We start from the raw sequence: 9,346 nt of genomic DNA, 5'->3' as shown, positions 1-9,346 counted from the left end.
TCTAACCAATGAAGGAAAGTCAAGTACATACAATTAACTTGAGTTCACAAGTCCTAGTCAAATCATAGGGAGAGACTAGATTTAGTGAAGTTCAAGCTAACCAGCAATCTTCAATTACCAATCAACAAAAGAATTTTGACAACTCAAGAGTCTCTAATTGATCAATCCAAGTTAAGAACATAAAAATCTAATTTAAAATCCAACCAAGCATTTTATCAAACACTTGGAAGGCACAAAGTAAAAGTATAGAAAATTAACAAGGAATAGTAGAATCTAAGATTAACAAATGCACGGCATCAATAACCAACAATTATAGAAAGAAGCAATAAACATGAAATACCTCAAATTGCAATAAAAGGAAATTGAATCTAACAAGGAGAGTTCATAAACTAAATTGGAAAAATAAAGAAATCAAAAAGAGAAGATAAACTAAGATACTAGAACAATAAAAGGTAGAAGAAAACTAAATTAAAGCAAGATAAAATTCTGAAGCTAAGAAAAAATAAGACTAAAAATCCTAAAACCTAGAGAGAGGAGAGAGCCTCTCTCTCTATAATTCTACATCTAAACCTAATGTATGAATGAATGAGAAGTGTATCTCTCCAGCTCCACTCTGCAGCCTCTAATATTTACTTTTGGGCCTAAAACTGGGTCAAAATCAGCCCAGAAATTGCCCCCAGCAATTTCTCGTAATTGAGGCACGTGATGCTTGTCACGCGTACGCGTCAGCCACGCATACACGTCGTTGGATATTGAACTTGCCACATGTACGCATCATCCACGCGTGCGTGTCATTTGGACATTGGCTCGGTCACGCATACGCGTCCGCCATGCGTGCACGTGGACACCAGCTCCTCAAAACTTCAATTTCTTGTGTTCCTTCCACTTTGCATGCTTCCTTTCCATCTTCTAAGCCATTCCTCCCCTATAAACCCTGAAAACACTTAACACAAGAATTAAGGCATCGAATGATAATAAAAGAGGATTAAAAATTAGCAATTTTAAAGCCTAGGAAACATGTTTTCAATCATATCACAAGATTAGGAAGGAATCTTAAAAACATGCAATTTATATGAATAAGTGTGAGAATAACTGACAAAATCCACTCAATTCGATACAAAATAAACCATAAAATAGTGGTTCATCAAATCTTTCCACATTTAAACATTATCATGTCCTCATGCTAAGCTCAAGGGAACCAAAAGAGTGAAGGGAAAGTGGTAGGACTCATGCAATGCAACCTATCTATATGAATGCAACCACATGCTAAATGCTTCTACCTACTTGGTTAAAAGTAAATAAACCTTCCAAGAGCAAATATAAACTGGATTCCACTAATTTAAATCTTAAAATGAAGTACAAATAGACTTGCAAGAAAGCTCGTGAAAGCTGGGAACAAAGAATCGAGCACCAAACCCTCAATGGAAGTGTATACACTTTGACCACTCTAGTGTTTGAGGGTCGATTCTCTCGGTTCTCTACTAACCTTGCTTTCTAAGGCTTGCTCTTCTTCTACCAATCAACAAAAATTTAATGCATGAATGCACATATCAAGAGGTCTTTTCAAGGGTTGTAATGGGGTTAGGGCCAAGGTAGGAATGTATTTGGTTAAGTGGACTAAAATCTAAATCCTTGATTAACCTAAACTTCCCACCTTACCTAAGACAATCCATGTAATCAAATTACAAAATCTAACTAACCCTTTTTATTGCTTTCTTTTTGTCTTTTTTTGTTTTTGTTTTTTTATTTTTCTCAATGCATATGATTAAGGTATTGAATGCAAGAATATGTGCTCAACTATCTTTCTCACATTTTCACAAAAATATACAATACCCAATTCCCAAACTAAATGTTCCTAAACTCAATTTCTCCACACTTAATTCATGTACACTCTCACTAGTCTATGCTAACCAAGGATCAAATTAGGGACATTTATTGTTTTCCACTTAAAGTTAGTGATGTGCTAAAATAAAGAACAAATAGGGTAAAATAGGCTCAACATTGGTTTGCAAAGAATGATGAAAGGTAAGGCCATATGGGTATGTAAGATATAGTGAAACAAATGCCTCAATCATATAAGTGCATGCATACATCAAACAATGAAAATATAGAATCAAGCAAGATAAAGATCACAATTTTAGAGAGAACAACACACACCAAAACAAGATACTAGTTGTTAAGATGCAACCAATCAATAGGCTCAAAATCTCACTACGCTTGTGTATTCGAGCTCTAAAACCATGTTCCAAAATAAATTTTTCGAGCAAGTTCGAAAAATTTTTAATTCAAATTAATGAAATGCCCAAAAACAGTTTCTTGGAAAAGAAATTATTACTTTAACTAAGTAGTACCTAAATGCAAGCAACTAACTACACATGCAAGATTAAGAATTGGTGTTGGAAATGGAAGTAGTTACCCACCGAAGTCGGTCTTGACCTCCCCACACTAAAAGATTGCACTGTTCTCGATGCATGCAAAGATGAGCAAAGTGGAGTAGGGTTGCTACAACTGACGAGCTCCGGCAAAGGATTGTGAAGATGGACTTGTTTGTCACCCCATTCAAAAGCTTTTCCGTTCCCCTTTTGGTGGCTGATGAGCGGATAATTTATATGCTTTTTGGCATTATTTTTACATAGTTTTCAGTATAATTTAGTTAGTTTTTAGTATATTTTTATTAGTTTTTAATAAAAATTCACATTTCTGGACTTTACTATTAGTTTGTGTGTTTTTCTATGATTTCAGGTATTTTCTGGCTGAAATTGAGGGACTTGAGCAAAAATCAGATTCAGAGGTTGAAGAAGGACTGCAGATGCTACTGGATTCTGAGCTCCCTACACTCAAAGTGGATTTTCTGGAGCTATAGAAATCCAAATGGCGCGCTCTTAATTGCGTTGGAAAGTAGACATCCAGGGCTTTCCAGAAATATATAATAGTCCATACTTTGCCCGAGCTTAGATGACGCAAACTGGCGTTCAATGCCAGTTCCATGCTGCATTCTGGAGTTAAACGCCAGAAACAGGTTGCAAAGTGGAGTTAAACGCCAGAAACAGGTTACAAACTGGCGTTCAACTCCAAAAGAATCCTCTACACGTGTAAAGCTCAATGCTCAGCCCATGCACACACCAAGTGGGCCCCAGAAGTAGATTTCTGCATCATTTACTCTTTTCTGTAAACCCTAGTAACTAGTCTGATATAAATAGAACCTTTTACTATTGTATTAGACATCGTTTGATCATGTTTTGATGATTGAACCCTCTTTGGGAGGCTGGCCATTTGGCCATGCCTGGACCATTATCACTTATGTATTTTCAACGATAGAGTTTCTACACACCATAGATTAAGGTGTGGAGCTCTACTGTTCCTCATGAATTAATACAAAGTACTGTTGTTTTTCTATTCAATTCAAGCTTATTCCGATTCTAAGATATTCAATCGCACCTCAATATGAATGTGATGATCGTGACAGTCATCATCATTCCCAACCTATGAATGCGTGCCCGACAACCACTTCCGTTCTACCTTAGATTGAATGAATATCTATGGGATTCCTTAATCAGAGTCATTGTTGTATAAATTAGAATCCATGGACGGCCATTCTTGAGATCCGGAAAGTCTAAACCTTGTCTGTGGTATTCCGAGTAGGATCTGGGAAGGGATGGCTGTGACGAGCTTCAAACTCGCGAGTGTTAGGCGTAGTGACAGACGCAAAAGGATTACTGAATCCTATTCCAGCATGATCGAGAACCGACAGATGATTAGCCATGCAGTGACAGCGCATTGGACCATTTTCCCTGAGAGGACATGATGTAGCCATTGACAACGGTGATGCCTAACATACAGCTTGCTATAGAAAGGAGTATGAATGATTGGATGAAGACAACAGGAAAGCAGAGTTCAGGAGGAACGAACGCATCTCTATACGCTTATCTGAAACTCTCACGAATGAATTACATAAGTATCTCTATCTCTAATTTACGTTTTATTTATATTTTAATTAATAATTCACCATAACCTTTTGAATTCGCCTAACTGAGATTTACAAGGTGACCATAGCTTGCTTCAAGCTGACAATCTCCGTGGGATCGACCCTTACTCACGTAAGGTTTATTACTTGGACGACCCAGTGCACTTGTTGGTTAGTTGTGCGAAGTTGTGACAAAGAACTAAGATTATGAACGTGCGTGTTAAGCTTTTAGCGCCGTTACCAAGGAATGAACCGTCACGATTTCTGCGTACCAAGTTTTGGCGCCGTTGCCGGGGATTGTTCGAGTTTGGACAACTGACGGTTCATCCTGTTGCTCAGATTAGGTAATTTTATTTTATTTTTAAGCTTTTTATTTCTTATTTTTGAAAATAATTTCAAAAAAAAAAATTTTTCTTTTTCGTCTTTTCCCAAAATAATTCTCGAAAAAAAAATTTATAAAATCATAAAAAACCAAAAATTTTATGTTTCTTATTTGAGTCTAGTTTCAATTTTTAAGTTTGGTGTCAATTGCATCTTTTTAATTTTTCTTAAAATTTTCGAAAATCCATGCATTGCATTCTTCATGACCTTCAAGTTGTTCTTGGTAAGTCTTCTTGTTTGATCTTTAAAATTTCTTGTTTTGTGTCTTTTCTTGTTTTTCATATGCATTTTCAATTTGTTAGTGTCTAGAGAATAAAAATCTTTAAGTTTGGTGTCTTGCATGTTTTCTTTTATTAAAAATTTTTTTCAAAAATAAATTCTTGGTGTTCATCTGGACATTCAAAGTGTTCTTGGTGTTCATCTTGACATTCATAGTGTTCTTGCATGCATCATGTGTTTTGATTCAAAATTTTCATGCATTGAATCTTTTTGATGTTTTTCTCTCTCATCATTAAAAATTAAAAAATCAAAAAAATATCTTTCCCTTTTTTTTCTCATCAAATTCGAAAATTTGAGTTGACTTTTTCAAAAAAAATTTTAAAATCTAGTTGTTTCTTATGAGTCAAATCAAATTATCAATTTAAAAATTCTATCTTTTTCAAATCTTTTTCAAAAATCAAATTTTTTTAATTTTTCCTTCATATTTTCAAAAACTTTATGATTGATTTTCAAAATCTTTTTCTTATTTTGTTCTATAATTTCAAAATCTTTACTAACAATTAATGTGATTGATACAAAAAATTTAAGTTTGTTACTTGCCTATTAAGAAAGGTTCAATCTTTAAAGCTTAAATCATATCTTTTTGTTTCTTGTTAGTCAAGTAATCAACTTTAATTTTCAAAATCAAAATCTTTTTTTAAATTTTTTTTGCAAATCTTTTTCAGTTATATCTTTTTCAATGTCAATCACATCTTTTTCAAAATCAATTTCAAAATCTTTTCTAACTTCTTTTCTAACTTCTTATTTTTTCAAAATTTGAGTTTCAAATCTTTTTCAATCAATCTTATCTTTTTGTTTGATTCTTATCTTTTTTAAAACTACCTAACTAACTTTCTATCTTTAATTTTCGAAAATCACCTTCATATTTTTCAAAATTCCTTTTTAAATTAACTAATTGTTTTAAATTTAATTTAATTTGATTTAATTGTTCCTTTCTTAATTTTCAAATTTTTAATTTTAATTCTAATTTAAAAAAATACTTTTATTTTATTTTATCTAATTTTCGAAAATTCTTCTCCCTCACCTCCTTCTATTTATTAATTTATTTACTAACACTCCTCTTCATCTAAGAATTCGAACTTACTCCTCACCCTTGTGTTTGGATTCTCCTTCTTCTATTCATATCTTCTTCTACTCACGTAAAGGAATCTCTATCCTGTGACATAGAGGATTCCATATTTTCTTTTCTGTTTTCTTTTTTTCATATGAGCAGGAGCAAGGATAAAAACATTCTTGTTGAAGCTGATCCGGAACCTGAAAGGACTCTGAAGAGGAAGCTAAGAGAAGCTAAAACACAACACTCTAAAGAGGACTTTACAGAAATTTTCGAAAAAGAAGGAGAGATGGCCGAAAATAATAACAATGCAAGGAAGATGCTTGGTGACTTCACTGCACCAAATTCCAATTTACATGGATGAAGCATCTCAATCCATGCCATTGGAGCAAACAATTTTGAGCTGAAACCTCAATTAGTTTCTCTGATGCAACAGAACTGCAAGTTTTATGGACTTCCATCAGAAGATCCTTTTCAGTTCTTAACTGAATTCTTGTAGATCTGTGATACTGTTAAGACCAATGGGGTTGATCCCGAGGTCTACAGGCTTATGCTTTTCCCATTTGCTGTAAGAGACAGAGTTAGAATATGGTTGGACTCTCAACCTAAAGATAGCCTGAACTCTTGGGATAAGCTGGTCACGGCTTTCTTAGCCAAGTTCTTTCCTCCTCAAAAGCTTAGAGTGGATGTTCAAACCTTCAGACAAAAAGAAGGTGAATCCCTCTATGAAGCTTGGGAGAGATACAAGGAACTGACCAAAAAGTGTCCTTCTGACATGCTTTCAGAATGGACCATCCTGGATAAATTCTATGATGGTCTGTCTGAATTATCAAAGATGTCATTGGACCATTCTGCAGGTTGATCCATTCACTAAAGAAAACGCCTGCAGAAGCTCAAGAACTCATTGACATGGTTGCAAATAACCAGTTCATGTACACTTCTGAAAGGAATCCTATGAGTAATGGGACGCCTCAGAGGAAGGGAGTTCTTGAAATTGATACTCTGAATCCCATATTGGCTCATAATAAAATATTGACTCAGCAAGTCAATATGATCTCTCAGAGTCTAAATGGATTGAAGGAATCATCCAACAGTACTAAAGAGGCCTCTTCTGAAGAAGAAGCTTATGATCCTAAGAACCCTGCAATAGTAGAGGTGAATTACATGGGTGAACCCTATGGAAACACCTATAATCCCTCATGGAGAAATCATCCAAATTTCTCATGGAAGGATCAACAAAAGCCTCAACAAGGCTTTAATAATGGTGGAAGAAACAGGTTTAGCAATAGCAAGCCTTTTCCATCATCCACTCAGCAACAGACAGAGAATTCTGAGCAAAATCCATCTAGCTTAGCAAATATAGTCTCTGATCTATCTAAGGCCACTGTGAGTTTCATGAATGAAACAAGGTCCTCCATTAGAAATTTAGAGGCACAAGTGGGCCAGCTAAGTAAAAGAGTCACTAAAACTCCTCCGAATACTCTCCCAAGCAATACATAAGAGAATCCAAAGAGAGAGTGCAAGGCCATTGATTTGACCATCATGGCCAAATCTACAATGGAGGAGGATGACGTGAATCCTAGTGAGGAAGACCTCCTGGGACATTCAGTGACCAATAAGGAGTATCCCTTTGAGGAACCCAAGGAATCTGAGGCTCATCTAGAGACCATAGAGATTCCATTGAACCTCCTTTTGCCCTTCATGAGCTCTGATGAGTATTCTTCCTCTGAAGAGAATGAAGACATTACTGAAGAGCAAGTTGCTAAGCACCTTGGTGCAATCATGAAGCTGAATGCCAAATTATTTGGTAATGAGACTTGGGAAAATAAACCTCCCTTGCTCACCAATGAACTAAATGCATTGGATAGGCAGAAATTATCTCAAAAGAAATAGGATCCTGGCAAATTCTTAATACCCTGTACCATAGACACCATGACCTTTGAGAAGGCTCTGTGTGACCTGGGGTCAGGAATAAACTTAATGCCACTCTTTGTAATGGAGAAACTTGGGATCTTTGAGGTACAAGCTGCTAGAATCTCATTAGAGATGGCAGACAACTCAAGAAAATAGGCTTATGGACAAGTAGAGAACGTGTTAGTAAAGGTTGAAGGCTTTTACATCCCTGCTGATTTCATAATCCTAGACACTGGGAAGGATGAGGATGAATCCATCATCCTTGGAAGAGCTGTGATTGATGTGGACAGAGGAGAGTTGGTCCTCCAACTGAATGAGGACAACCTTGTGTTTGAAACTCAAGGATCTCCTTCTGTAACCATGGAGAGGAAGCATGAAAAGCTTCTCTCACTGCAGAGTCAACTAAAGCCCCAGAGTCAAACTCTAAGTTTGGTATTGGGAGGCCATAACCAAACTCTAAGTTTGGTGTTGAACCCCCACATTCAAACTCTAAGTTTGGTGTTGGGAGGTTCCAACCTTGCTCTGATTATCTATGAGGCTCCATGAGAGCTCACTGTCAAGCTATTGACATTAAAGAAGTGCTTATTGGGAGGCAACCCAATGTTATTTAATTATATCTATTTTATTTTCCTTTTGTTATTTCGTGTTTTATTAGGTTGATGATCATGTGGAGTCACAAAAACTACTGAAAAATCAAAAACAGAATGAAAAACAGCATTAAAAATAGCACACCCTGAAGGAGAGCATTCTAGCATTTAAACGCCAGAAACAAGCATCTGTCTGGCGTTTAACGCCAGAAATAAGCATCTGCCTGGCGTTAAACACCAGAAATAGGCTACATTTGGGCGTTTAACGCCAGAAACAAGCAGCAGTCTGGCGTTAAATGCCAGGATTGCACAGCAAGGGCATTTTACACGCCTAATTGGAGCAGGGATGTTAAGTCCTTGGCCCAACATGATCTGTGGACCCCACAGGATCCCCACCACTTCTTCTTTCCTCTTCACACCTTTTCATAACTCTCGTCCCCAAATAACCTCCACCAATCACCTCTATACCTCTTCCAAAACCATCATACAACCCACCTACACCCACCCACTCAAATTCAAACCATCACTCCTTCCTTTTCACACATCACACCCCCTTAGCCAAATTCACATATCTCCCTCCATCTCCTCTATTTTCTTCTTCTTCTACTACTTTCTTTCTTCTATTGCTCGAGGACGAGCAAACCTTTTAAGTTTGGTGTGGAAAAAGCATTGTTTTTTTTGTTTTTCCATAACCACTAATGCCTCAATGGATGCACCTTCCTCCACAAAACTATTGGGAGCAAATCAACACCTCCTTAGGAGAATTAAGTTCCAACATGGGACAACTAAGGGTGGAGCATCAAGAGCACTCCATCATCCTTCATGAAATTAGAAAAGATCAAAGAGCAATGAGGGAGGAGCAACAAAGGCAAGTAAGAGACATAGAGGAGCTCAAAAGCACCATTAGTTCTTCAAGAAGAGGAAGACGCCACCCTCACTAAGGTGGACTCATTCCTTAATCTCTTTGTCTATTTATTTTACTGTTTTTTTATTTTTGAGCCTTATGTTTTATTTATGTTTGTGTCTTTACTATATGATCACTAGAGTCTAAGTGTCTATGCCTTAAAGTTATGAATGTCCTATGAATCTATCACCTCTCTTAAATGAAAAATTGTTCTAAAAACAAAAGAACAAGAAGTACATGGTTTCGAATTTATCCTTGAAACT

General features: G+C 36.2%; 1 non-coding gene across 1 annotated transcript; it reads right to left on the bottom strand.

The window, feature by feature from the left end:
• Positions 1-6,351: 6,351 nt before the first annotated feature.
• Positions 6,352-6,459, bottom strand: LOC148564767 (small nucleolar RNA R71). The gene has a single exon (XR_015885421.1). It is a non-coding gene; the product is annotated as a small nucleolar RNA R71 (small nucleolar RNA).
• Between the last annotated feature and the right edge of the window lie 2,887 nt (positions 6,460-9,346).

The sequence above is a fragment of the Arachis ipaensis genome, chromosome B5, assembly GCF_059453495.1.
Source record: "Arachis ipaensis isolate K30076 ecotype BB chromosome B5, ASM5945349v1, whole genome shotgun sequence".
Classification (NCBI taxonomy): domain Eukaryota; kingdom Viridiplantae; phylum Streptophyta; class Magnoliopsida; order Fabales; family Fabaceae; genus Arachis; species Arachis ipaensis.
The sequence above is the reverse complement of the archived record's forward strand: the minus strand, read 5'-3'. Positions and strand labels throughout refer to the sequence as shown.